Here is a 26,949-nt window from a genome sequence, read left to right as displayed (position 1 = left end):
CGGGCTGGCGGCTGCAGCTGCCGCCGGCGTCTCGGGGGCTCCAGGCTGCGGGGCGGACGCAGCGCCGAGCGATCCACAGCGGAGCCGCGCGAGGCCGCCAGAGCCCCGGCCCCGAGCCCCGAGCCCCGCGCCCCGCGCCCCGCGCCCCGAGCCAGCGCCGCCGCCGCGTCGCGCCACCCGGTCCCCGGACACGCCGCCGCCGCCACCGCCAGGAAGGCAGCGGGCGCCTAGCAAGTTGCGAGCGCGCCTCTCCGCCTGGGGAAAGTTTCCCCCGCGGGCGTCGGCGGGAGTTGGCGCGGGGTCCGGCTGCTGCTGCTGGAAGGTAGGGGGCTCCGCACCTCCGCGCCCTGCGTGCGCCCCGCTGCTGCACCCCCGGGGACTTGGAGACCCCAGGGGCGCTCCCCCCCGGCGACTGTTGGGCACGGTCGGGGATGGGGATAGAATGGGGGAGGGATCCCAGAACGGTCCCGGGGAAGCCCAGAAACCAAGTTCTACTTAAACTAGCCTGGGGAGGGGGCAGGGGAGATGTGCTTGCCCCATTCCCGCCCCAGATCCCTGCCCCGAATCCGCTGGCTAGAGGCTCCCCCCCCCCACCCCGGGACAGGTGCGGTTCCAGTCGGCGCTGGGCGCCCTGGGTGGGTGATTGGGGGGCATCGAGAGGATGGCAGGGAGTAGCAGGTGTGGTTAACAAGTCTGGGGGCTCAGCGGGGTCTGTGCCCCGAGGGCGGGGGTGCGGGCCACGCCACTCTGTAGGAGGTCAGATAGAGACTAGGGATTAGGATCGAGGATCCCTGCCGGTAGGATTGTTGGGCCCAGCCAGGGTACCTAAGGCGATCCGCCTTTGGGGTCCCAGCAGCGGGGCGGGGCGGGAGGGGCAGGGGCGCCACGCTTTCCTCCCGGGTCCCCCTTATCCCGTACGGGGTGTGCGCGGTTTGGGGAAGCGAAGCGGAGACTCTGTGGGTGCTCAGTGGGGTCCGAGCCTCTCTGGCACGTCCGGATTTACGGGGTATATTTAATAGGAGTCCTCTGGGAGGGTGGCTTTGGCTCGCGTGGGCTCGCGCCAGCTTTGGATCCCCGCTAGATTGAGGTGAGCTGGCTCCCGCCAGGGGGAGCCCTTCCCCGGCCCTTTCACCCACAGGAAGGCGAGTCCTGGTTCCTGCGAGACAAATGCACGGAAACCCAGGACTTAGAACCACAGACCCTCCAACAGGCGCGGGGGCCCGCGCGGGGGAACCGGCCGCCCCCCCGTGCGACGGCGCAGGAGAAGTCCGAGCGTGGAGCTGGGGTGCGCGGTGTGTGGGAAAGCTTGGTAGTCAGGGGGTGGTTTTTCTAGGGGAGCAGGCGAGGTGTATGGTTGATTAAAATACTCACCCCCAGAAAAAGAATAAGAGAAACTTGACACTATCAGCGAACTGGTGTAGAGAAAGGGGATGAGAGGATCAATTTGTTGAGGTTTCTTTGGGGTCTACAGCCCAAACTGCTGAATGCGCCCTTCTTGTAAAAGTTGTACCTTTGTTTCCTGCATGTGGCCAGATGGATGGGCTGGGTGACAGTCTTGTGGGCGCTTCAGATCTGTCCTGGGTGGGCACGAGTAAGCCGGCAGGCACGGACCGGGTCATGAAGGGCCCTGGGAGATTTCAGCGGTCCAGGCTGAAGTGGTGGATTTCTCAGCTTGCGACAAGGGTCGCTCTGCTCCTGGGTCTGGGTCTACAGTCCGCTTTCATCCGGTCATTTCACAGCTGTTGGTAAGACACCTGCGATATGTCCCTTTTTCTGACCTCAGCCCCCCACCCGCGTGCTTGGAGCCTGTATATCTGTGCAGAGCCCTTGGGGGAAGCAGGATTGCCATTGGCATCTCTAAAGAGTATCAGCTTTGTCCTGTGTGGGCCTGCTCGACATTGAACGTGGACTGAAGGGACTCTTGCCTCCTCTCTTTAATTCCCCCCCTCCTCCCTGCACCCCAAGAGAGGACAAATGAGCAAAGAACGGGCGGTGGCCTCATAGTGGCCGTGGGAAGTTTTCTTGAGTCTCTTGGCCAGCAGTGTGTGCTCGCTGGACAGCCCCTCCCCTGCCCGCATCCCCCGAGTCCCCTGCAAAGGTCATGGAAATGGGGGCGGTCCCTGAGAGTTATTTGAGGTTCTGGCTTTCCGTAGAGCCCACCGCATGTTTTTGCTGGATGTTACCAAAATGCTGTAGGGCAGAGGTGCCAAAAAGATCAGCATGATTTTTATTTTGAACAGAAGGGGTGGGAGGAGGAGACAGGGGAAAGGGTGGGGAGGCCCAATGGATGTCTCTGGGTATGTCTTCAAGACATCATGGGGCCTGAAAACAAAAGGAGTTTGGGGTTGTGTTTTATTTCTCGTGGTTCTTGTTCCTCTATGGAAGAAAGCCTCCTGGCACAGCCTGGAACCTGGGACCTAAGTGTGATCATGGGGCCCCTGAGGGCCGTGAGCTCCTTCTTTCTGTGCCCCATCCACAACCCACGGCACCTGCCCTGAGGAGAAGAGGGAATTGAGACCTCCCAGGTGTTTGCGTTTGGGTAGCTTATCACGTGTGGACCCGGTATAAACTCCGAGATCTCTGATTCAGCAAAATTTCAAGTCTTGGAAATTCAGTCTCCTTATCTTCCCGTCCCTAAATCCATTACAACGCTGGCCCTTGGGACACTTTATCCCAGCCCGAGGCTGAAATGGCAGTCTACCGGGGCACTTTCTAGAAGCAGAAGTTTGTCTGGAATTGGAGTTAGGATACTTTGGGTCATCTAGGGAGTAGCCCCTCCTTCTTTAAAAAAATTCCACGTCAGCCTGGAAAGAGCTACTGAGTTCCTGGATGAGGTCTTAGTGGCGTGAGGACGGCTGGAACACAGGGTGGGGGGGTGGTGAGACGGGTGGGAAAGGGGTGTGGAGGCAAAGAATTATGGCAGGGATTTGTGGGAGGGGCCAAGGAGGGGAGGAAACAGCAAGGTTCGGGGGAGCTCGGTGGGGGCTGCTTTGAAATGGACCTTTACTGGATCATCCCAGGGGGACTCTGGAACAGTCACTTTCAGCCTTGAACCTGCTTCCCCAGTCTGTAACCTGAAGGCGCTGGCCGGGGGGATCTTGGTGGGCTTGCTGCTGAAACGCAGGAAGGTATAACTTCTTAGGGCAGTAAGCAGCTCTTGCTCTGTCTTGAGTCCAGCGGAGGGCACCTCTCCCACTGTCTTGCCCCATCCCGCCCCAGCCCTGCACAACATCAGACTGCCGTTTTGGAGAAGGAGAAGTTAATGTCAATAACCGGTGCCTGCTGGGAACCCTAAGTCTGTCTGCAGGCTCACAAGGGTGCCTGTCTCTGGATGCTTGTCTAGCCCTCACTCCCTTTCCCTAAGAAGAGCCCGGGTTGGTGGCTGGGCGCCCCTTGGAGGGACCCCTCTTTCCAAAGGGCTGGAAAAATCAGGCACATTTGTTCGTGCTCAGCTGGTACGCGGCAAAGGGAGGGGGCCTTGGAACCAAGCACTTTGGTCCCCCCGGAGCAGATGATCGGTCGATCGAATATTTCTGCAACCTGATGCAATGGAGCAAAGCTGCCAGCTTGGGCTCCTCCTGCTACGCGGGCTGGCACTTTGGACCCGAATCAGCACTTGGATCCCGCGACGGGGGCGTGGGTGGGGGTGAGGGGTGGGGGATGGGTGTGTCTGCCGGTAAGGAAACTCTTTTTGAAAAGAGACCGTGAGATGATGAGCCCCAGTGTTTGCAGCTGGCGAAGTAGGTCTTTCATGTCCGCACTGATTATCTTAAATTAAGGTCCAACCCTTGTCCGTTGTCTTCTCCCAAGACCGCTGCTTTAATTAATAAATCAAACAACTCGGAGATGAGCAGAAGCGTGTTCACTGGTTCTGCGCATGTGCGTCTGGACCGAGAGGCAACAGGGTTTGGTGGGGGGAAGGTCCCCAGACTCTGAGAGAAGAGACTTGTGTTTGAGCCCTGATTCTTTTGCAGGTGGAGCTGTGTGACCTCAAGGGAGTCACTGGCCCTCTCTGAGCCTGTTTTGCTATTTCTTCAGTGACAGCGTTGGGTGATAGTTAGGCTGCCTGGGTTTGAATGTGTGTGAGGGCCGGGAAGAGTCTGCTTTGAGAATGGAAGACACAAGTGAATAAAATGAATCGCTCCCCCTGCCTTTTCCCTCCCTCACTGAGGGACGCCCGAGTTAAAACCTTGTGAATATTCTCCTGATAGCCCCATCCCCGTGGCAGGGAGCCCAGTGTGACGTCACCTAAAATATCCTGGTTTCTGGCACTTGAGGGATGATATTTCCTCCGCTAGTGTTTGCCCATCCTCTCCCTTCATCCTTTGTTTCCCACCCTGAACCATAGTATGAAGACCATATGTGCAGATAATGAGTTTAAGCTGATAAACAACTCCCAGATTCACCCAAATAAAAGGCCGTCTTGCTAGAAGATGCTTGCGACTTTAAAATAAATAATCTGGCTTCTCTGCTCTGTTGCATTATGTTGGCCGGCCCTGCTAACCCCCTTTGTCCTCTGCCCCTTGGTCTGCTGCAGACACAGAGGCTAGACCAGGGGTATGTTCTAGGCTTTATGGGCTGCCCTGGCTGGGGCAGCCTCCTCCCGCTGCCCCCTTGCCTCACCCCCTGGCAAGGTTGGTGCTCGGAGCCATGGTGGGGGTGATCTTCGTGGTGGCTCAAGTTGTGGGCATGCTGACCATCGGCCAACAGCTAGACCAGACTCCATCCCATCTGCACCTGCGAGGCTGGTTCAGATCTCGTCCCCATTTGGCAGATGTTAAAGTAAGGCTCGGGAAAAATCAATTGAGAAGTGGTGGTACCAGGATTTGAACCTAGGCCGATCTGTTGGCCCATCCAGGGCTCTAAACCCCTGTGTGATATTTCCTCCTCGTGTACAGCCACAGACAGAACCTCCTGTGAGCCCCAAAGCCCCAGGAACACTAGCTTTGAGATCCCATCAGGCCCTCCTCGCTGCTTCTGCTTGGCTTCCGGGCTCAGAGTCTTCTGTGGTTCCCTCTTTTCTCCTGTGTCCATTTATCAGTCTTCTGGGAAGTCAGTGACCTTACTGAGCAACAACAGGGTGTTCCTGGAAGAGGATGCGTGTTGGAGTCACAGTTGTGAATTTGAACCCTGTTTCTGCCCCTGACTGGCTTTATGGCCTTGGTTTCCTTACCTGGGAAAAGCAGCAGAGCAACAGTCATAGCAATAACACTGTTCAGCTAAATCAGCCGCCGCCGCAGAGGACTCCAGCTCTCCTCGATTTAACATTGCGGGTGTAATTCCTGCCTGCGTGGCTTGTCTGGGGTGGGTCTCTGCTCCACACTGTTACTTAGGGACTCAGAAGGATGGTGACTCCACCATCTTGGTAGCGACACCTTCTGGAATATGTGGCATCCGAAGTTACTGCCGAAGGGCAGAGAGAGGTGGGGGAGGCCCTCAGACACCCAGCCGCCTCAGCCAGAAGGTGACCCCCATCATACCAGCTCCGGTGCGTGGGTCAGAACCGTCATGTGGTCCCCAGCCAGCTGCAAGGGATGCTGGGAATGCCAGGACATGCGTGGAGATTTGCTGAGCGCTAACTCTCCAGTTATACTTCCCAGTAGAGTACTTTAAGGATGAATTGAGATGATGCATTTAAAGCTTCCTGAGTAAACCTGGTATGTTGTCCGCCCGTAAAACATGGACGCTTCTGTTCCCTAAGAATCCGTGGTATGCGTTGTTCCTTGTAGATTTCAGGCTGTGTACAGGGAGGTGATCACAGGGGAGATGGTAAAGTGCCCATAACACCCTGGAGGAAGGTGGCACGCAGAGGAGCTAAGGGACTTGCAAGTGAGTACGCAGCAAGGACACTAAGCTGGGCCTTGACCTTCATTCAGCCCAACGCTCCCGTGGCCTCCTTTGGCTTACTGAAATTTACTGTCCTGCGAACTTCTGGGGTCTTCCAAACCCTACCTCCGATAGCTGCTCCTCCCATATGCTAACAGCGTGGTGGGAGACTACAGGCACTATCTGGATGCTGAGGGAGAAGGGTGGGGGGTGAGGTGAGGGAATCCTAGTTGTAGGTATTCAGTCAAAGCCGAGGGCATTCGGTGCCCCCACACACTGCTTCGGGAGTTACTTTGGAGTTCTTAAGCTTTGGAGCCCCGCCCCCCCACCCCCCCACTGGCCATGACCTACAGAGTTACCTGTGGTTCCTGTCCCACCTGTGCAGCCCCACCGAGGTAGCCCTTTTGCTCCTTTGTGGGATTGCGCAGAGAACGAGAGGGACCCTCCAGCCCGGATTTTCTGCCGGCAGGAAGACGGTTAGACCCAGGTTGGGATCCTGACCCATCAGTTAGTGTTCGTTCATTCTCCTGGGACTCAGTTTTCTTTTCTGCAAAATGGGGAGTATACAGGAAGCCATAAGGCTAATCCGGCCCGGGTGCGTAGTTGGTATCAACATGTTTGTGTATCTCTTGTCTGCCACCTGAGTTGGAAGGAAGGGATGCCTTGTAAAGGATCAGCACCCAGGAGAGGCTAGAAGCAGGCCCAGCACCTTGGCCTGTAACTTCCGGGTGGGAGGTGATGGCCCTCCCCGCCAGCTGCCCGTCGTCTCAGCCTCTGCTCGCCTGTTGAACTAACATGCCTTTCATTGGCAATGGGAGAAGAACTTGAAGCTATGGCCTTTGGATGTGGGCCCCAACTTTTGGAGTCTAAATACCATGCGGGGGCGGGGCCTGGGGTGCTGCTGGGCACCCCCTCCCACTTTGCTGCCTTCCTGGCTGGGCCGCTCTCTCTGGACCTGCATTTTGGTCTCCTGGGGGAGGGGCACCCCCTCCTCCCCCCCCCCCAACCCGCCACCTCCACCACCTGGTGCCTCATATTTCCAGATCTCTGCCAGCAGAGCAGGCCCGGGCACTCCTCTACGGTGGGTTTGAGCCCATAGGGGAAGGACGTGCTTTCCCAGCCCAACCATAAACACCTTCCAGAATAATGGGGATTAAGTGTCCCCCTCAAAGGAATAGCCAGTGGGCTGGACACTGGCGTGGAAGCGTCTTTGGTTAGGAAGACAGTGGTTCCTCAAGACCGGATTTTGAGGGCACCCCCCCTCCCCGGGCATGGTGGACGCTTGCACTTGGGGGCTGAGGAGAGTGGCCTTCTGCCGGAGCTGCCACCAAGATGCTAGGGAGGCGAGCTGCCTCCTGCTTCTCGGAGAAGCACTGGTGGGCATGCGGGCCACAGAGGCCTGGGGGTGGGCATCGCGGGGTCCCTCAAACACACCTCATTCACTCCTGCTTCGGAGGAGGGCGACCTCACTTCGGAGGCGTGCGACCTCATTTCGGCCACCTCTGCCACATGAAACACTTGGAGTGGGGCCTTGGAGTAGCTCGAGGGCCCTAAGAGGTGGCTGGTTTCCTCGGGCTGCCGTGACAAGCGACCATGGTGGGAGCTGGAAGCCACGGACAGTTCTCCGCTCCCAGTTCAGGAGGCTAAAAGCCCCGAGTTAAGGTATTCGCAGGTCTCTAGGACATGGTCCCTCTTTGTTCCTCCTTAGTTCTGGTGACTGTCGGCAATCCTTGGTGTCCCTTGGCTAATGGACAGGACCCGGTGCCTGTTCCCCGTCATCCATGCTGTCTTCCCCTGAGTCCGTCTTTGCTCTCCCTACGGGGACACCAGTTCTACTGGATTAGGGCCTTAGGGCCTCATCCTAACTGATTACATCTGGAACGACCCCATTTCCGATTAGGGACACATTCGCAGGTCCCGGGGGTTAGGACTTCCACATATCTTTTGGGGATCCACCATCCAACCCGTAATAAGTGGGTACTAGGATTGCTCCATTTTACACCCAGAAAGTCAAAGAATGGGCCTAAGTTCCTGCAGCTAAACTCCACTGGCAAGTGATCGGTAAATCGGTCTCGGTACATTTCAGTTTTCTGAGCAGTAAGGGGGGGATCTACAGCTACCTCCTAGTGCAGCAAGGAGCAGAGAGGAGGTAAGTGTTTGCATTCAAGCACACTGGGTCCGCAGCTAAGCACCTGCCAGATGCTTCTGTCGGGACAGGCAGGGTGTCCCGTCTGGACTCAAGGAGCAGGGACGTATGTGAATTGTGACCAGTTACAAGTAGCATGTTTTCTAGAAATAACAATTTGAAATGACTGAATGGAAGGCGCCAGTGATGTTCTTCCAGCCCAGCTTTCTGGAGTCATCTGTCTTTTCCATGTTCTCCTACGTTAAGAATAGCCCGTTGAGACAAATTGTCCCCGCTTTCCTCTTTATCCCGGACTCTGTTTCGTGCCAGAAGTCACTGTGACTTTTGCAAGTTGGGCTTTTCTCCCCAGGGCCAACGTCTGGGTCTCTCCGCTTGAGGAGGGGGCCTAGGGGGCCTGAGCAGACAGCTCTGGGCTCCAGAGCCCACTCCAGGGGAGCCCCAGAGGGTTTAGGGGTTCGGCTGATGCCGTTGAGGGTTGAGATGAAGGCATGAGGAGGCAACACGCGATCAAAGGTTGGGAGTCCAGCTTCCGAACATAAGGGCCTGGGTTCAAATCCTGATTCAGTCCCATATCATGGCCTTTGTTTGGGCTTTGACAAATTACTGAACTTTTCTGTGCTACCATTTCACTTCCCAGAGTTTTACGAAGATAGGATTACAATGCACAAATACGTCTCTGAGGATTGAGTGGGACCCTTCAAGGATTCAGTGAACGCCAGAATTAGTCTAGGTATTTTATTGTCTGCTTCCATCAACGGAATAAAGGTGGGGAAACCCCACGGGGTGTAGCTTGGCACCTGGGGTTGAATCGATGCTCAGTAGGTAGGTGCTGAATGAATGAGTGAATGGGTGAACTCCTCGTTCTAGCATCTTTGCGATCACATCCTTCTTGCTATGCACTGAGGCCTCTAGCCATAAGCCCCTCGTATGTGGGGCACCGAGATACCATGGAACAAACAAGTAGGGATCCTTGGGTGCTATGGAAAAGTCAGGAAAGGCACTTACGTCTGGGAGCAAGGGCAGCACAGGTCTGCTCGTGGATTCAAGCACAGGTTGAAGCTTGGAGAAGGGGAGCTGGGGAGATGCTGGGGAAGGGGAGCCTGGATGGTTGTGGTCACCCCGGAAGGCAGGCCATTTGGAGGCCTGGTGGGAAGAGCCACATTTACGGTATCCAGTGTTCCCATGGCAAGCAGAGACACTCCCCCAGCATCCCCCCACCCCGGACCAGTTTTTTTGTTGTTGTTGTTGTTTTTTTAAAGTAAACTCTTCCTCCAACACAGGGCTTGAACTTACAACCCCGACCCCAAGATCAGGAGTCAAACGTTCTACCGACTGAGCCGACCAGGTGCCCCTCCTCCAGGATCTTTACCTAACAGGTGCACCTCACTCGAGGCAGCCCAGATCTGTGAAAATGCCAGCTGGGCCGGGGGACCCCCATTCAATTTCCAGACGGATTAGCTCTCGGATTCCCATTGCTCCCTCCTGCCTTAAAAATAAAACTCAATTTACGGAAGCTCGACTTCCACACTTTGTTAGGGAAAACATCTGTCGTGCAATGTGATCGCGCTGGCTGTCTTGCTTGGGACCCTTCTGTGGATTCTCGATTGTGTTCAAAGGCTTTCCCACAGCCCCTGCCCCCTCCCATCCCAAGCCAGCCTCTCTCCTCCAGCCCACCTGCCACCTTGCTTCCTCTGTCCCCCCAACTAGCAGCACGGCCCCTCTGCATGGCACTGCCGCCTCCCTGCAATACCTTTTCCTCCCTCTTTAGCTACGAGAGTCCTCCTCATCCTTTGGAACTCAACCCCTGCATCACCTCCTCCAGAAAGCCTTCCTGGACTCCTGTGTGGGCCAAATTCTCTTCCTGGTGGCTCAGATCGCACCTGTGTTGACTTTGTCCCTGTCATTCTTTAATGTCTGCCTCCCTCACTCTAATGCAGGTCCCCAGGGCAGGGATTCCCTCCCCCCAACCCCCAGCCATTGCTCAATGCTGCATCTCAGGCCTGGGGCATGGGCCTGGGTAGCTGGTGCCTCTCTTCATCTTCTCCCCAGCAGGCTGGTCTTTTCCGGGTTGTTTTGGGGAATGAGCACAGCTAACAGGCATTGATCTCTTGGAGTGTGCCAGGCGCTCACGGGTAGAATCAAGGTTTTCACTCCCAGCTCTGCCCCTTCCTAACTCCACAGCCTTGGGCAAATTACTCAGCCCCTCTGTGCCTTATCTTCACACCCATAAAATGGGACTAAAAATAACACCTTATTTATTGAGCTGTTGTGAGGATTAATTCAATTGATTCATGTTAAATTTATTTTTTCAGTCTGGGAGGCTAGAAGCTCATGACCAAGGTGTCAGTTGGTTTGGTTAGTTCTGAGGTCTCTCTCCTTGGCCCGCCGAGGGCTGCCTTCCTTTGTCCTCACGTGGCCTTTCTTCTGTGCGCAGGCCTCCCCGCTGCTTCCTGGGTGTCCAGATCTCATCTAATAAGGGCTCTAGTCAAATTGGATTAAGACCCACCCGACTAGTCTCACAGTTCACTTCATTACCATTTGAAAGACCCTGTCTCCAAATACAATCACGTTCTGGGGTGCTGGGGGTTAGGGCTTCAACATGAATTTTGGGGGAACGCAGTTTAGCCCATGACACCTTCTAATTCAGTATTATGATTGTCCCCGTTTTATGGCTGAGGAAACTGGGGCACAGAGAGGTTAGGTCACTAGCCCAAGGTCACACAGCGGGTGACCAGAGGTGTAGAAATGCATAGCCAAGAGGTCCCAGCCTCCAGCACACTGTCAAGCATTAGATGATGGCTGAGCTCCTCTGTTGGGGGATACCGGGGGTCTTGCCTCCTGGAGCCAGCCTGTGTCTCAACCAGAGCAGGGAGGATATCAGGTTCCAGGGGTCTCAGAGATCTCTCACTTGGCCCTTTGTGCCTTGCTGCCCTTAAACCCTTGTTCCATGGCTGCTACCAAACCTATTGGGGAGTGGGGACCTGACCTCCTGTTCCCAGGCTAAGAGAGAGGCAAGGCCATGAAGGGGTGGGAAGGAAGGGAGAGGGTCTCAGGAAGGGAGGGGATTACCGATTCCGGGGTTTGCTCCCTCTCCAAAGTTCATTGATCCGATTTTCCAGGACCTCTCAAAAGCTCTTTGAAGATAGTCACATTTTACTGGTGAAAGATGGGAGAATCATCAGAGTCAATGTAATAAGAGATTAACCCCTGGAACAAGGGTATATTCCATGGAAATGAACTCTCAGTCCTAACCTAGGCTTCTCACCCAGAGACCACCAGGTCACTAGCCTCTTGCTTCTCTGGAATTGTTTGCAGGGTAAATGGGTACGTGTGTGCGCAGCACCCTCCGTGGCCTGTCCCCAGGGGTGCTCCGTCCCTGCCACTCTGTCCACTGGCTGTCTTAGTGCTTGTCCTTCTGCCTTGTCTTAGCTGGGTGGCTCTCCACGCAGACCCCGAGCAAAGATTTGATTGCAAATTGTTTATGTATGGAGTTGGCCCTGGAGAGGTGAGCAGCCAGGGAGGGGAGGAGAGCCAGTAAGAGATGTGCTGGGTAGCCCACTGCTGGGGGCAAACGGGAACCCTCCCAGTGACAGTCCTCTCACCCCACCTTCCTAATGCCCCACCTGTGGACACTCTGTGGGGACCACCTGTGGCGTTGTGGCCAGCTGGATCGATGGCCATCTTCTCTCCCGAAGAGTTGCTTGGCCCTCTCTGGCCTCTTCCTGTCCCTCCCCCACTCCGTCCCCACAGATGTCACCATGATGCTTTCATCTCAAGGGGTCTGGGAGCCCAGGCTGGGGTCTGTGGGAGAGCCCTGGGCCCTTCGGATAGGCCCTGTGGGCGGGAGGCCAGCAGGTCATGACATAGGGTGATTTCCACCTTCCCTGAGGGTTGGATGAGGCCATCCGTGGCAGATCAAAGGGCTTTTTGTTGTTGTTTTATTTTCTTTTCCAGCAGCTTCTTGCTGGGCAAAGGGGCTGAGGAGCCAAGGCAAACAGCGGCCTCTGAAGCCATTGCCTGCTTGCTCGCTCTCGCCCTCGGAGAGGCTGGATGAGCTGGAGGTCCCCCAGCAGAGGGGCTGGAGCTGGGGCGACAGGTGGGAGCTGCCCAGGGCGCTTCCCCCCTCGTGGCCCAGAGACCAGATGGGGACCCTGGGGGCTGAGTTCGGAGCCTGACGCATCTCAGGAGACCTTGGAATGTGGTATTGCCATGGAAGTGGGGTGCAGGGTGGGGGCACCAGGAACTCTGGACTGAAGCCCAAACTGCCCCTCCCCAGTGAAACATCATTATCTCCTCTGTCCCCCAGCTGACGAGACAGCGAGAGCACTGGACTGAGAGTCCAGAATCAGAGCCTGGGGTCTAGTCCTACTTTGGCTCCAACCAGCTCTCTGTCCCACCGTGGACTTCTGACATCTCAGCCACACACTGGGGATGGGGGAGGTGAGTGGTGCTTTTTTCTGGGTCTTCTTCCTCCGACTCGACAGTCTCCTCTGAGTCTCCAGCGGGGAATATGACCAAAAAGCCTCGAATCCCCTGGAGAAAAGCACTCAGGAAGCCAAGGCGTGGTTGTTGATGGAAGTGGGGTGTTGTTTAAATAAATTAAGAGCGCAAGAGGAAAATCCATCAGCATTATTTTCAGTAGCTGGGATGATATGCATAACATTTCCTTCCTTTCATTTGATAATTTTTCCTTCTCGGAGTAGTTTGAAGAAAGAAAGTGTCTGATGCTTGGCTACACAATGAGCTCAAATAAAAATATTCTTTTTAAAAAGCGGTTGCTATGTAATTGAATTTAAATAATGGGCAATTTTTGTTTCTAAGTAGCCGCACGGCTCACAAAGTTCCGCTCAAACCTGTCTGAGAGGTGCATGGGTGTGCAGAGAGAGAAAGACAGCACCGATAGAATATTTTTGGCAAAACAATAACAATGCTAATAACATATTTAAAGTGTGTGCCTGAGTTCACGCACGTCTGCTGGGTCGAAATGTACGGGATTAAAATTAACCACTCTTTCGGAAGGAAGAGTTCCAAGGGCAGCCGTGGCGTCTGCGTGGCCTTTGAACGGGGCTGTCTGTGAGTGAGTGAGTGGGAATTCTGGCTTCTGGGTCCCCTGGATCTGAGTTCAAATTCTGGCTCTCAGCCGCCGCATGATGGTTGGCCAGTTTTTTTATCCTAACTGAGCTTCTTGTGTTCTCATCTGAAAAAAGGCCAGGACACAGGCCCAATCAGGTGTCTCATCTGGAGCTGGGTGTGGGGCGACCTGCCACCTGGGCCCTCTTCCCTGCCCTTTTCCCTCTGGGAGCACAGCAGAATTTTTCCCGGTACACACTAGACCCATAGACGTGATCCCATTCGATGCCCAGCCCATCCCACTGGGGGGAGATTTTTAATCCCCATTTCGTGGAAGGGAAGCCCAAGATGATGAGGTTATGGAATTCCAGAGATGGCCCAGTCGATGGAGGGGGATACGAGGAATGGGAGGGTTTGTCTGAACCATCCCACAAGGCTGGCCCTTCTCATCCCAAGGGGAGTGTTGCTCTGAGGTCTGTGGAATGTTTAAGGGCTCCCAGTGCGGCTTGGAGTAGGCGTGCATTCCTTCCTTCTTTCTTTTCTTGTGTGTCCACTAGACTTTTCCTGAAGATTGGAGGCTGAGGGTAGCCAGCCACCCAGTCAGGACTGCGCAACTCGGTCTTGTCTAGGTCTTTAATGCCCCGATCTGTAGCCACCACAAGGACTTCTCTGGCCTGGGATGGGCCCTCCCAAGCTCCTCCCCAGGCTCAGGCCCCCTCTGTCCCTCCTTCTGGGGATACTCGGTTTCTCCTAACTCTTGGTCACACATGGAGGACCCACTGCCCCTCGTGTAGGTGACTCAGGTGTCGTCGCCCCACCACCAGAGAGGGGAAGAGGAGTCAGCCTCTCCCAGGGCCAGCTCACCTCCTTTCCTGCCAACCCTCTCCAAGGCCCTGACCCTCCTGAGGCTGCCTAATTCCCAGGCACTGACCTAGACCTTGGTCCATGGACCATCCTCAGAAAACATTGCTCTTAGAGCCCTCCTGTGCGGAGGGGCACGCCATCTTCTTAGCTTACGTCTGTCTTCTTGTCCCTCTTGTCGGTTAACAGGAAGCTGTGAACAGAAGGGCTCTTGCCCTCCCCTCGCCTGACCCAGAGAATTCGCCTGACCCTTATATGTGTGCATATGCATGCACACACGTAACACACGTGTGCATACGTGTGTGTGCTTTTGTGTGTTCTGTAGGACCTGTGCCTTATGGCCTCACCAAGGGCTGAATGATTGACTATACCTTTGGGATGAGAAGAAACAGGATTGGGCCAAGGCCTGTCCCAGCCAGTTTGGTGGGTATGGGAAGAGAGCCGCATGGAGCGGTGGTCAGAGCTGGGGGCCTGGGGGGCAGCCCTCCTGGGTGGCTTCTGGCCCTGCTACTTTCTGGTTTCTTCCTTTCCTCTTCCATGGAACCTGACTCCCAGCAGTGAGGCGGGTGGGCGGCTGAAGGAAGGGAGTGGACACGCGGTGCTGAGCGGAGTGCAGGAGAGGCTGCCCCGGGCCAGGCCCACCGCCAGCAGCCAGACCTCAGGAGCTTGGGGAGCCGTGAACTAGACCTTTAAGAGAGGTGTGTGCCAACCTGGCAAGCGTCCCCGCCCTTCAGCCATTTCTGGAGGCCTACCTGGGGTGGTGGACATAGATGGTGGCCGGGGGTGCAGGGGGCCTTCCTCTGCCCCCTCCCGCCCCCTGAAGGCCCAAAGCTCCATAAAAGAGAAAGACTGGGGGATGCCTGGGTGGCTCAGTTGGTTGAGCAGCTGCCTTCGGCTCAGGTCATGATCCCAGCGTCCTGGGATCGAGTCCCGCATCGGGCTCCTTGCTCGGCAGGGAGCCTGCTTCTCCCTCTGCCTCTGCCTGCCATTCTGTCTGCCTGTGCTCGCTCTCTCGCCCTCTCTCTCTCTGATAAATAATAAAGAAAAAAAAAAAAGAGAGAAAGACTGGAGGTGAAGACAAAGCAGTTCCCGATGGAGGAAGTACTGCTGGACGCAGTTTCAGACACACGTTCCTGAAAATGGCCTCAGAAGGCGGATTTGCGGATGTTAAGGAACTTTGGGTATTTTTGAGCCTCCCCCCAGCCCCCACCCCCCGGTTTTTTTTGAGCTGTAGCCCGAGGGAAGGGCGAGGAGCAAGAAGGAGCCCTGTGGCCTGGTGGAGGGGGGAACATGAGGTTGCTCGGTTTTCATGTGCAGCGAGAGGCCCTGTGAGTTTCTGTGCAAATGTTAATAAAGACGGATCGCAGTCAGACAGCTGGGGGCCTCCTGGGCGGCTGGAAACAGGCCATGTGGCCGCCCTGCCCTGGGCTTGGGTACATTCCCGCTTCGGAAAAGGGCAGTTCTCTGCTCTCAGATCACCGCTCTCTGCTGCATTGGGGAAAGTCTCTTTCTTACAGCCCAGGGACCAGCAAGAGAACTCGCCCGGCCTGCTCTTGGCTACGGCCCTTGTCTGTGTGCTGAGGTCCCTGCCCACAGCCCGCCTGGGCGCTGTCCCCACTGTTTACTGCTTAGCGGGGAAGAAGGGAAACAGATGTGATTGGTTTGAGCTGAAAGAAGTTACCATCATGTGTCTGCTTTTTCTGGTGGTTCCTCATTGGTTATGAAAGGCCCACTGCAGTAGAACCTCCGATTAGAAATGGGGAGGTGGTGCAAATTCTAGCGTTGGTGCAGCCTTGCTGTGTGACCTTGGGCAAGGCGCTGGCCCTCTCTGGGCTTGTTTGCCACCTATAAAACCCAGGGGGCAGAACCCAAAACCAACCAAGCAAAAACACCTCAGTGCAGAGACAAATTATTTTCACAGCTACCTGAGCAGTGTGGGTGTGGGGGGGATCAGATTCAAATAAACCAAAGAATGAGGCCAGGCTTGGGTTTGGTCCTGTTTTCTATAACCATCCTAAGTGTAAGAAGGCTGAGCCACTTAGAGTAGCAAGGGTTTCCTGGGCCAATACTGAATAGCAGGAGTGGCGTGTTATGGTCCCTGGATGACAAATGATTTTCATCCCGAATGTCAGTTCTGGTTGATTGGTAGGACCTGCTCGAGTCCCGCAGAAGGGTTGGGCTGGATGCTTGTTGTGATGGGAGGAGGGTGGAGAGCTAGCGCGCAGTGGAGATTTGGGGAGCCCTGGGGTGCTGGATAGAGCCTTTAGGAATTGGGGAACCTAGGTGCTTTACTGTCACGGGGTTGATTGCTGTATGACCTAAGGCAATGGCTCACCATTGAGCTAGATTTCATGTACATGAAGAGGCTGCTCGTGACTTTAGTGTAATTTCATCCCGATGGAGGAGAACTCACTGAAGGACAGGCTCATTTCACTCATCAATATAGGGAAGAAGTAGAATTTCCCCCCCACTATTACATTAATTTGTGACATGCCAGCATGCTCTCAAGGAAGATGGTCTGGCCAGTGGCTAAGAGGAACAAAGCACACAGACCAAAGGTGCAAAACAATGGCCTGTAAGCCACATCTAAGCTGCATGAAATTCACCCAACATTGACATATTGGGAAATGTAACCAACGGTGAGCATACACTGTCCTTATGACCCAACCATTCCACCCTTACATATATATGCAACAGGAAGGCCCATGTATGCATGCCTTTCCCTAAAGGGCATGTATAAGAATGTTCCTAACTTCACTGTCCATGACAGGTGATACCCGGAAATGATGCAAATGTCTACAGAAAGTGGAATGGCTCTAGTCCCGGGGTGGGATACTACGCAGCAGAGAATAAGCTCTTGCAGTTGACCATGACTTGGAAGAGTCTCAGAATCCCAGTATGGAAAAAAAGACACCAGATGTGGAAGAGTCTACACAGTGCAGTTCTATTTATATGAAGTTCAAGGTCAGCCAAAGGATGCAGTGGTGTTAGAAGTCACAATAATGATAACCTTTGGGCGGAAGTTGGGGAGTGCTTGGAAGCGGCATGAGGGGTTCCAGGGGCTGGTCTGTTTGTGCCCTTATTCTGGTTGGTACTTTCATAGGTACGTTCAGTTTGTGAATAGTCATTCACTTCAGATCTCTATACTTTGTCGTGTAAATGTTCTATTTCAATTTTAAAAATCCTATTAACTCAACAGAAGACATAAAGTGGATTCTAACCCGTTGAAATACTGAGACATGTAGCTTACAACTCCAGATCCCTGCTTTCCTTGAAAAATGGGACGCTGTGAGAGCCCGGGCCCCCAAGTAGCAAGAGTGGCCTGAGGCGAGCAGGGTCTTTGTTGGGATTTCTAGTCGGAACCCATGAGAAAATGCTGCCCTCTGGGGCTCCCAACCTCCATCAGAGAGAAGAGCTTTGTGACGGATGCGTGAGTTAGAAAGAGCTGAAAGTGTCCTGGTCATGTCGTGGTGCGATTCTGTGTCTAAATTTATCATCTTGGTGACATTTGTTGTTATTTAGTCTCTCTGAGCCTCAGTTTACCTACATTGGTAAAGTGGGAAGAGTAATACCGACATCCAAGGACTGTTTTGGAGTTAGGACAAGATCATGGTTCGCCAGTGCACCATGGGTCTGGTGGCTCTGGAGGCCTGCAGAGCTGCATCTTCTCCCAGCCCCCAGACCTCACCACCCGAACCCCCCCCCCCCCCCCCCCCCCCGCCCCCCGGCCTGGTGCTGCCCCCTTCATGCTGTGAGGAGGGGAGACGTGTAGATTCGAGGTGGGGCCACAGCGTTCCCTTTGCTAATGGTGGGGTGGGAAATGGGAAACCCGTTCTCTAGGGCTCTGGCATTGCCCTCCTCCCCGGCCCACCCTGGGCGCCGGTGTCCCCCCTCACTTGGAAGGGCAGGTGCCTTTCTCTGGCCCGGCAGGGCCAGGTGCGCAGGCGCGCTGAAGACCAGAGTAAATGCGGCGGGTCTGGAGCCGGGCACTCCGGGACAGGAGAGCACGTATTTCGCCTCATGGGGCAGCTGGCGTCCGGGACGTGCTGTTGTCAGTCCCTGCTCCTTCCTTTTTTGTCCCCTGGCAGCAGCCAGGGCAGCCCGGCCTCCAGCGGGGGCGGGGAGTTTCCCAGAGCATCTCCCAGTGGGGTCTCTGCCGCCTCCCAGAGATCCCGGGGACAGGGAGGTGTGCGGACCTGGCTTCAGGAGCCCTACCTGGAAAGTGGGGGGTTGACCATACCTGGCTCATCCCTGGAGCTCTGCAGTCCTGGCTGTGGTTGTCCGTCTTACTGGGGCTGTCATTCCAGGCCACGAGAAAGCACCCAGTGGGCCATTGGGGGTTGACTCTGGGGTAAAGGATGTGGTTTGAAACGGCCTCTTTGTCTCAGAGCAATCTGTTTTGATTTATTCAACTGTGGGAATTTGAAAATGGCCCAAATATTTTCCCTCTTGTTCTTTCTCTCTGGCCGGCTGATTTCCTCGTGCTCGCCCCGCCCCCCATCCTTCTTGCTCACTCATCCACCCTCACACTCGTTCACACTCATCTTTTCACACTCAGGTAAAGGCCAGGTAAAGGTGGGACTTCAGATGACCCGGCTGTTTTTCTCTCTGCCTCAGACGCTTCCTCAACTGCGTCCACTCCTCCTCACCCAGACTCCCCGACCTCCACCCTGTGGGACCTCCGTGCCCCTCCCTCGCACCAGCAGTGCCTGAGGGCAGGAGACCCGGTTCTAGCTCTGCCTCTTTTACCAACCCGTTCCATGGCTGTGTGACATGGGCCAAGTCACTCAACATCTCTGGGCCTTCTTTAATTTCCTGCTTCCCAGCAGAGGCAAGAAAGCTACCAGTTTATGCTTAGATCATTTTCTTCTGCGGTATCTCAGATGCTCTGAGTTAAGGCCCCTTCTGCATCTTAAATTCCCCCACTGAGCCATTGAGTGGATTCAGTCTTATTTGACAGCCTGTGTGCTGACCTGAAATTACTCTGTAGCCTTTTCCTGGTACTGAAGAGACAATCATTTTATTTTGAGCTGGGAATTAACACAAGGTCAGGAGAAAATAGAAAGTTCAAGAGGATGATTCCCTCTTGACTTAAGGGAGACATAGTGTCGTGGCATCTCACTTGGAGCCATTCCTTTTACTTCTTCCAGATGTCCCTGGCAGAGGTGACTGGGGAAATGGGGGGGGAGGGGCAATGGTCAGTTTGGCACTGCTGATAGGGGCGGGGTGGTGGAATCAGGGTAGAGACCCTACGTTTCCTGAGCTCAACTCACCAGAAGGATCCATTTCATTCTGTGGCTCCCTGTCACTTTGCCCCAGCCTCCATGGATAAAGAGAGCTAGAATTCATTGAGGACACATCACATGGCATACACTGTCCCAGGAATCCTTGCAGCAGACCTACAGGTCAAGCGCGAATGTCATTCCCATTGTAGGGGTAGTGAAACTGGGGTACGATGAGGCAAGTGTCACAGGGTGTGTAGGTGGTAGAGCTGGGTCTTCAACGGGACAGCGGTCTGCACTTGAACTAAGCTTTGATCACCACACCATGCTGTCCTGAGTGGCCTCCTGGTGGCAAGGTGGGATGGGAAGATGAGATTTCAGGACAGAGTCTGAGTTTTAGTCCTGCTCTGCTCCAAACTCACTCTTTGTACCTTGGGCAAGTCCCTTACCCTCTCTGGGCCTCAGTCGCCCATTTGAAAATGGAAGCAAGGGACCAGTGAGACTCCAAGTCCGCGGTCAGCATGGTATTCCGTGGCTTTCTGGAGCAGGATACTTTCAACAGCGATTAAGAGTCAGTGAGCTATGGTTAAATCCTGCCTCAGGAGCTTGTGGCCTCAGAAAGGTTATCCAGCTTCTCCAATGCCCAGGCTCTCTGTCTGAACAAGGGAGAGAAGATCAACTCTTATTGCTTGAGGTTGCTGTGAGGATGGAGGGGTAGAGCACCTGGGATCATGCCACGCTCCCATTTGTGCCAGCTCTTATTGTGGATTTAGGATCTCTCTTGGCAGACCCTTTGGCTTGGAATGGAGCTTGTTACGTGACATGGAGAGTCCCCTGTTCTGGAATTGGAGGCATTCCATCCCCAAGCGATGTTGTCCATGGTTTGCCATGAGCCTTCCGGAATGCCTTGGGGTTTCCTGACCAAGATACCATCTTGTGCATGACAGATACTAAAGTGAGAAGGACCTGGGATGAGTTAGTCTGGCGGCATTCAACTTCCTTGTAGCCACAGAACTCAAAGAAAGTTCTACATGGAGCCTCTGAGAAATCATTTCAAAAATGGAGCTCCCCTATCGGAGTGGCCGGGGGGGCTGCTCAGCCCTCCCCATCTCCTCCCTCCACTTTGATAGCTTCTGAGGCACTGGGAAACCCCATTTGACAATCACAGGCCCTTAGGTGGTAGATAATGACACTGGGACCCCAAAAGGGCCAGTAACCAATGCGGGAATCAGAAGCCGGAGCATCTGCTACATTATTTTCATTAGTGGGATCATTTTCTGTCTTTATAAGAAAGCTCACCTGTGTTTCTTTTGTCCATCCGTCTTAATTAATCACCTAGAGACTTATCTTTCAATATTGACACTAAGCAGCTGACATTTCTGAATTATTCTGTCCCCTCCCTTCTTCACAAGCCATACATAAAGGCTGGTTGGGTATTTATTGCTCAATCAAGGAAAATGGGGCTTTTTATTTGGAAGCCTTTGAAACAAAGTGTTTACTCAAATAATCCTGCCTGAGTGGCAGGTGTTTGGAAACCTAGGGAAATGTGTTTGGCTCAAATAAAGAAAGAGTGACCCGCACGAATCCACAGATGCTGTGGTCTGTAGGGGCTCTCAAGGGTCCTGTTTAAATGAAGCATCTCTCCCCGCTCACCCCCTACATCCCCCCTTTTGCAGCACCCCCCCAACACCTAGTTCAGTCTTCAGAGATCACATGGTCTTCCTCCCTCCAAACCTAATTTCCGCACAGACTTAGCCCATAGTGACCTGCCACGTGGAGAGCTTTAGTGAGAATCAATAGGCAGGGGTTCCTGGTGTGGGCTTCACGCCTCCCGAATGTAAAACACCGTGGCAGGGAGAGTAAGATGGATGCTGGCCAAACATCCACGGTATCGGGGCACAATGGGTACACCCCTCTGCCTGTTTGGAAGGCGAGAAGACATGGCCCAGGGAGAAGGCTTGGTGATTTGCCCAGGGTCATGCGGGGACTTTGAGGCAGAGTCTGTGGTCTCTCGGGCTCCTGGAGGTCCTGTTCGACACCCCTCTTTGCTGAAGCCTGGCTGCCCTTCGCTCTCTGATCTAGGTAATGAAGCTGTTCTGTAGGACCTGCGTGGGCAAAGATTGGAGCAGAGGGACCTGTTCATTAGCAGCTGGCTCTTCAAGGGCAGAAACTGGTTTCTCTAGAAGCGATGCTGTCAGAGCAAGTAGAGAGAGGTTGGCTTTCATTTGCCCAGGGCCCGTGGCGCCCCCTCCCAGGATGATGGGAGGCCCAAGCCTGGAGAAGACCGGTTCCCAGCCGGGGAGACACATGTGAATTCAATTCAAGGCTGGCGAGGCCTGCCCCTGGCTTCCCAGCGCACTGTGAGCTCCGGGAGTGGGTGGGAACACGGTCTTCTCCAGGCCCAACCCTGGCCGCCCAGCAGATGTGTTTATTTCTTCCTTTTCCACTTGGGAGGCAGAAGTCTGGCAGGGTGGTTAAACAGGAGCAGCCCTGGGGCCAGGCTGCCAGGGGTGTAGATCCAGCTCTGACGGCCCACACCTGGGAGCTGAGGCTAATAACTTCCTGGGTTGCCATCTCCTTATCTGTAGAATGGGGTACTAATAATCCCTTTTTCCTAGGGTAGTGGGGAGGCCTTAGTGAGATAATCTCGCATGAAGTGCTTAGAGCCATGCCCCACAGATGGGCTAGGCAAGCAATTTACATGAGCTATTGATTGGATAATCTCTGATGAGTGTGTGTGTGTCTCCATTTAAAAAAAATGGCGTTCATCACTTTTTTTTCTGATTACGAAATGCACTCACATACCTATGCCAGCTACCAAAAGAGATCTATGGGTAATGTTTTGCTCTCTTTCTAGTTTTTACCCTGTGCAGTGTGTGTTTGTGTGTGTGTGTGTGTAATCGGGCAAGTGCTGACAAAGTATAATTTTCTAAAAGCTAGAAATCCTGTAAGATCTCACCCAAATCTGCAATGAACGTGGCTCAAAGATTGACTTAATTAATGAGCAGGGGAGCCGGTGAAACGGCGAAGCCGGGTCTCAGAAGAATTAGACACACGGCTGTTAGCAGTTATGTAAGCATTGGAGCAGTAGGGGCTGGGTCGGATAGAAAACTGCCGAATGCCCTTTGGGACAATAAAATCGTAAATTTCGGGGCTAGTTTCTCTACCAGACCCCTGCAAATATCTACTCCAAGTTCACAACTAACTTGACATGAGTCGAAGTTAGATTCTTCTAGAATCCTCTACTGTGGATAATTAAGCAATCCGTAGGTGGGCTCGCTAAACAAGACTCCATGATGATGTTGGAAAGACGGGCCTCTCCTTGCCTGGCTTCCCACTTTTGCATCATCCGTGTTAACAACATCGGTATCTTTGCGCATCTTGCCTTTGGCATCTACTGCAACATCACATCTGCTTTCAAAGGAAAGTTCTGAGGAAGGACAGGAATGCCCCCAAAGGGTGTGACCTGCTCAGACACAGCTGGTGGAGGCCCCCTCCACCTCAGGGTCCCAGGATAGCTGCTCTTGCCCCCCTCCATCACATTTTCTTGGATTCATCTCCATCTCTCTTTCTATCTCTCTCTCTCTCTCTCTCCATTTAGACTGAATTTCTTGAGGTCAGGGATTTGCTGAGTTTACTGTCTTCCGGCTCCTTCCCCTCTAAGCACCTGCTGTGTGGGCATGGTGATTCTTTGGGGAAGCTTTGCTGAATGAGTGAACGTTGATGGTAAGAGGCCTGGCCTGTGTCACTGATGGGGGACAAGTGTGCCTTTCGGAACAAGCAGGGCCCCTCTCCTGGGCTCGGCTGGGTCCTCCTGGAAGAACCCAGGGCCCAAGCAGTGTCACAGCATTTCCTCCACCCGTATCCCCGATTCTGTCTTAGAACGTCTTCCACAGGCAGTCCAGAAAGCCATCTTGGCTCTTCTCCATAGGACTCCCATGACTGAGTTCCTAGCTTGCTTTCCTAATCAAGGTCTTCAAGGGGTAAGAAGTTCTTGGCCACCTCAAGCTGGGGAGGGAGAGGCGTGCCTGGGATTAATCTCCACACTATGAATTTTAAAATGCTCTTCCACATGTTGGGAAAAGCCATCAAAATGCTAATGGCTCTGCGGTCTTACCTCCCGCAGACCCTTCTAGGCATTAGAATATATTTACATGGACTTGAGGGGTGGGGGGAAGAATTGCAGAGATGTGGGGTGCCCTTTTCCCTCCGATCCCACCGCAAGCAAGCCTGGAGGGCCATAAAGTCTGAATGACAAGCCCCCCCCAGAGCCCCAGGTTTCGGAGGGAAGCTGCTGTGGGTTATGGGGCGGGCCCCTTCCCTCGGCTCTGATTATGAGTTCTCAGCTGCTGGCTTCCTTGCTAGCAGCACGGTGGCCAGTTTGGAAACATCTCTATGTCCTGTGGCTTTTGAAAACTGCTCCTCTCCGAAGCGGAACATCCCCGGACAGGTGTTCTTGGATGCATAAGACCACACAGTGGATCCACATTGAGTTCAAGATCTGGAACACGTGGAGACACAAAGGCCACTTCAGCCCTAAGACAATCTGCCGTTCTTGAGCCCTGGGCTAGAAGTACTGGGCTGTTGTTGAAATCTTTGAAAGCCCAGCTATCTTTGCTCAAGTAGACAATGGCTTGAGGACCTCTCACATGTACCCTCTAGAGGACAGATGCAATGGGGACAGCCCAGGGCAGGCTGGATTCAGCAAAGGGGCTCGGGGGCCTTTGCGCGCATACAAGATTGTGGACTCTCAAACTCTCTTGGCTCAGGTCTGCTCTGTGACTGTGGAGAAGTGGCTGGACCTCTCTGAGCATCAGCTCCTTCCTTTGCTAAGGAAGAGGAGGACCCTGGCCACTTGGTGGACGAATTAGAGAGTTCACATCTTTCCTTTTTTTTTCATGCAAATGGCGCAGTGGAGCCGGGTGGGGTGGGGGGATGGCCGGCCAGGCTCCCCGCTGAGAGAGAGAGAGAGAGGTCTCTTAAACCATCAGGTTCCTCCAGGTCCCCGTGGTGCCAAACACCTAGGTCTGGGATGCTGGGCACTCGCCTGGCAGGGGTGCTGGGGACCCATCTTGAGAATGTGTGGGCCTTTCTGGGCAGACACGGTTGCTAGAATGACTTATGCTTTTCTGTTTTCCTTTCTCCACGAGCAGTGTGCCCACGTTTACTTATGTAAAGCTGTGGGGCTTCAGGCTCCCTTGCCTCCTCTGAGAAATGGGAAGAGTGTAAGAGGAAGGACAAAGATCAAAAGGAAAGAGAGCTCCAGGGGATGGACAGCCTTTGTTCTTGCCTCCTTCAGGTGGTGAGAAAACGCTTGCATATAGGGCAAAGAGGGGCAAGTGCAGGGCTAGGCCCACTGGGGCAAGGGGTCTTAGGCTCTCAGAGGCCACACGTTCTTCATGCTCAGGTGGGCATCATGGAGGAGTCCAGATCTCACAGGTGCTACCAGGGAGGGCACGAGAGATCCAGGCTTGCCCGCCTTCGGGAACCCCCAGACGTGATGGGAACGTGGGGACAGGAGAGATGTTGATTCCTAGTGATGGCTGCATGGAGAATAAGCTTCATATGTTAACTTACGGGGTTGTATATGCCCTCTTCCCTGGCCCTATCACCATCCCCCTGCTACCCAGAGCTAATGGGCTCAGACTGACTCAGAGTCCTTTCCAGCTGGGTGGACCCTCCAGAGCCCTTGCTAGCAGTACCGGTGCCTTCTGCGCTGTGCCCAAGTCTGAGCAGGGAGTGGCCCTCTACTCCCCAAGTGGAAAACAACAACAACAAAATCCCAGTCTTTCTGAGGATGTCAGGGCTCCCATGTCAGCCCCACTTGTGACCCTGGGGCACACTTAGCAGGCCCATTCTGGGACTCATTATGGAAACTAAGCTGGATGGGGCTGAATGACAAGGGCAGGGTGGGCAGGCAGAGCAGAGAAGCTCTCCCTCCTGTAGCAGAGTCAAGGGCAGGTGGGGAGGAGGTAGAGACCTAGAGACCAAGGCGATGGGAAAGGGCTTTGGGCAGCGGTGCTGGATGGGGGTGGGGTGATGACTGTTGTTGAGTCACAGAACCCAGCAGGAACTCATCCCCCAACCTGTCTTGGCTCCTCTTCCTCTGGCCCACCCCCACATCACCCCCCTGCATTGTCAATTTCCAATACAGCAAAACAAAGCCCTGGCTTTGCTTTGGAGCCAGAAAGTATAGCACTTTTATCTGTCAACAAGCGATGCATCTGGCTGGCAGTGGCCCAGGCTGGCATCGCTGTGGGGAGAAAGACCAAGGCTGCACTGGCCTCCAGGCTCCCGCTGACGATGCTGTCCCTTCTTGGGGCATGTGACCAAGAGTCTTTGTGTTCATGGGGCTCGGAAGGATGCCTGTTCCCCCAGGAGCGAGGTAAAGCGAGGGGAGCATACAGCACAGGAGAGAAGCACTGAGGGCAGGAGCTAACGAGAAAAAGACTCCTCATGGGGCTGATCACCTTCCTCCCTCCCTCCCTTCTGTCCTTGCTGCCTCTTCCAGGAAGACCTCCCTTTCACTTCCCCTAGAATCCTACTGACTTGGATGGAGTTCTAGGACATCAGCTCTGAATCAGTGGTCCCATCCCACGTGATGGGAACAAAATCACGTTCCTACATGATGGGAACAAAACAGGAGCAAGTCAGGCTGCCGTGAGCCAAGTGTCAGGGTGTGTATGAAGTGTGGTCTCCACCTCTTGGTGCGGGCCCCCAAGGGAGAGAGGGACAGGTCTGGAGCATAGACCTTGGAACCGCTGATCATGGCCACTGTTCCTTCTACAGAAAGTGGCAGTAGCTTCTGTTTATGTAATTCCCGTGTCTTCTATTGGTCGACCACCTGGTAGGGTCGGTCCCCGTCGGAATCCCTTGTGGCCCATTAGCGCCTCTGACCCCCAGCTCAGGCCAGTGGGGTGGGGCTCTGGTTGCCCACACACTGCAGGTGAATCACCTGAGGTTTACAGGGGTAAGGAACTTCGCCAAGGTCACACAGGGGGCGAGTGGCATAGCTGAGATGGAAACCCAGGCCTGTGGACCATGAGTCCTGGTCTGTGGCCCACTGTTCGGTGCTGAAGGCTCCCCACCCACTGCCTGGCCTGACCCATGCTTCAGACAGACAGCAGGCTCTAGAGGCAGATCTGTTCTCCCAGAAGCTCTCTCTCAGGTAACCATCCAAAGGATTCCCTGCTGTCTACGTGGCCTGGCCCTTCTGCCATTTTGGGGTCTCCCAAATGGCATCTTTGCAAGGGAGCTTGAAACCCCCATCATCAGCCATCCATCTGCTCTGGACCAAGCAGTTGGCCTGTTGCAGACCTGTCACATGGCTGGCCAACCCCTGCCCCACAGCCTGGGGCCGGACTCAGACACAGAGAAACTTCGATATTCACCACCTGGTCTTCACCACCTGGATCAAGACCAAGGCAAGATGTAACTCTGACCCTTCCTTCCTGAGGCCTCATCTTGTGGGTCCACAGCTAGGGCAGTGAGGAGAGATGGGGCAGAGCTGGGGGCTGCCGATGTTCATTGTGTGGTCTCTGCATAGACCCACAAACTCTAGAGGGAGAAAGCAAGGTATCACCCGTAGCTGCAAAAGGCTCAGCCCCCCGGGGTCCAGAGAAAATTATACAAGTGGTTGAGTCATTTATTCCCTCTCTCCTCCCCTTAACCTAGTTCTGTCTTGCTGCTGTTAATTTTACCCATCCTTTTGTAGATCCATTCCGCTTCAACCCAGCTGTTTATCCATCCCTGCCTTCATCTGCCCTGCTGTCATCCATCCCTCCATGCATGTGTCCATCCATCCATTCATTCCTCCATGCACGT

The 26,949-nt window shown here is 54.4% G+C and overlaps 1 protein-coding gene across 1 annotated transcript in view; it reads left to right on the top strand.

The window, feature by feature from the left end:
• Window positions 1–214: 214 nt before the first annotated feature.
• Window positions 215–26,949, top strand: part of LOC111150057 (tetraspanin 18) — a 173,767-nt gene continuing 147,032 nt past the window's right edge. The window contains exon 1 of the mRNA XM_022507386.1: window positions 215–322. The gene's annotated coding sequence lies outside the window, so the exon portion shown is untranslated. The remainder of the gene's footprint in view (window positions 323–26,949) is intronic.

Source organism: Enhydra lutris, unplaced genomic scaffold, assembly GCF_002288905.1.
Source record: "Enhydra lutris kenyoni isolate GAN:26980312 unplaced genomic scaffold, ASM228890v2 scaffoldscaffold22, whole genome shotgun sequence".
In the NCBI taxonomy this organism is placed as follows: Eukaryota; Metazoa; Chordata; class Mammalia; order Carnivora; family Mustelidae; genus Enhydra; species Enhydra lutris.
Note: the sequence above shows the minus strand (reverse complement) of the source record. Positions and strands in the feature narration are given on the sequence as shown.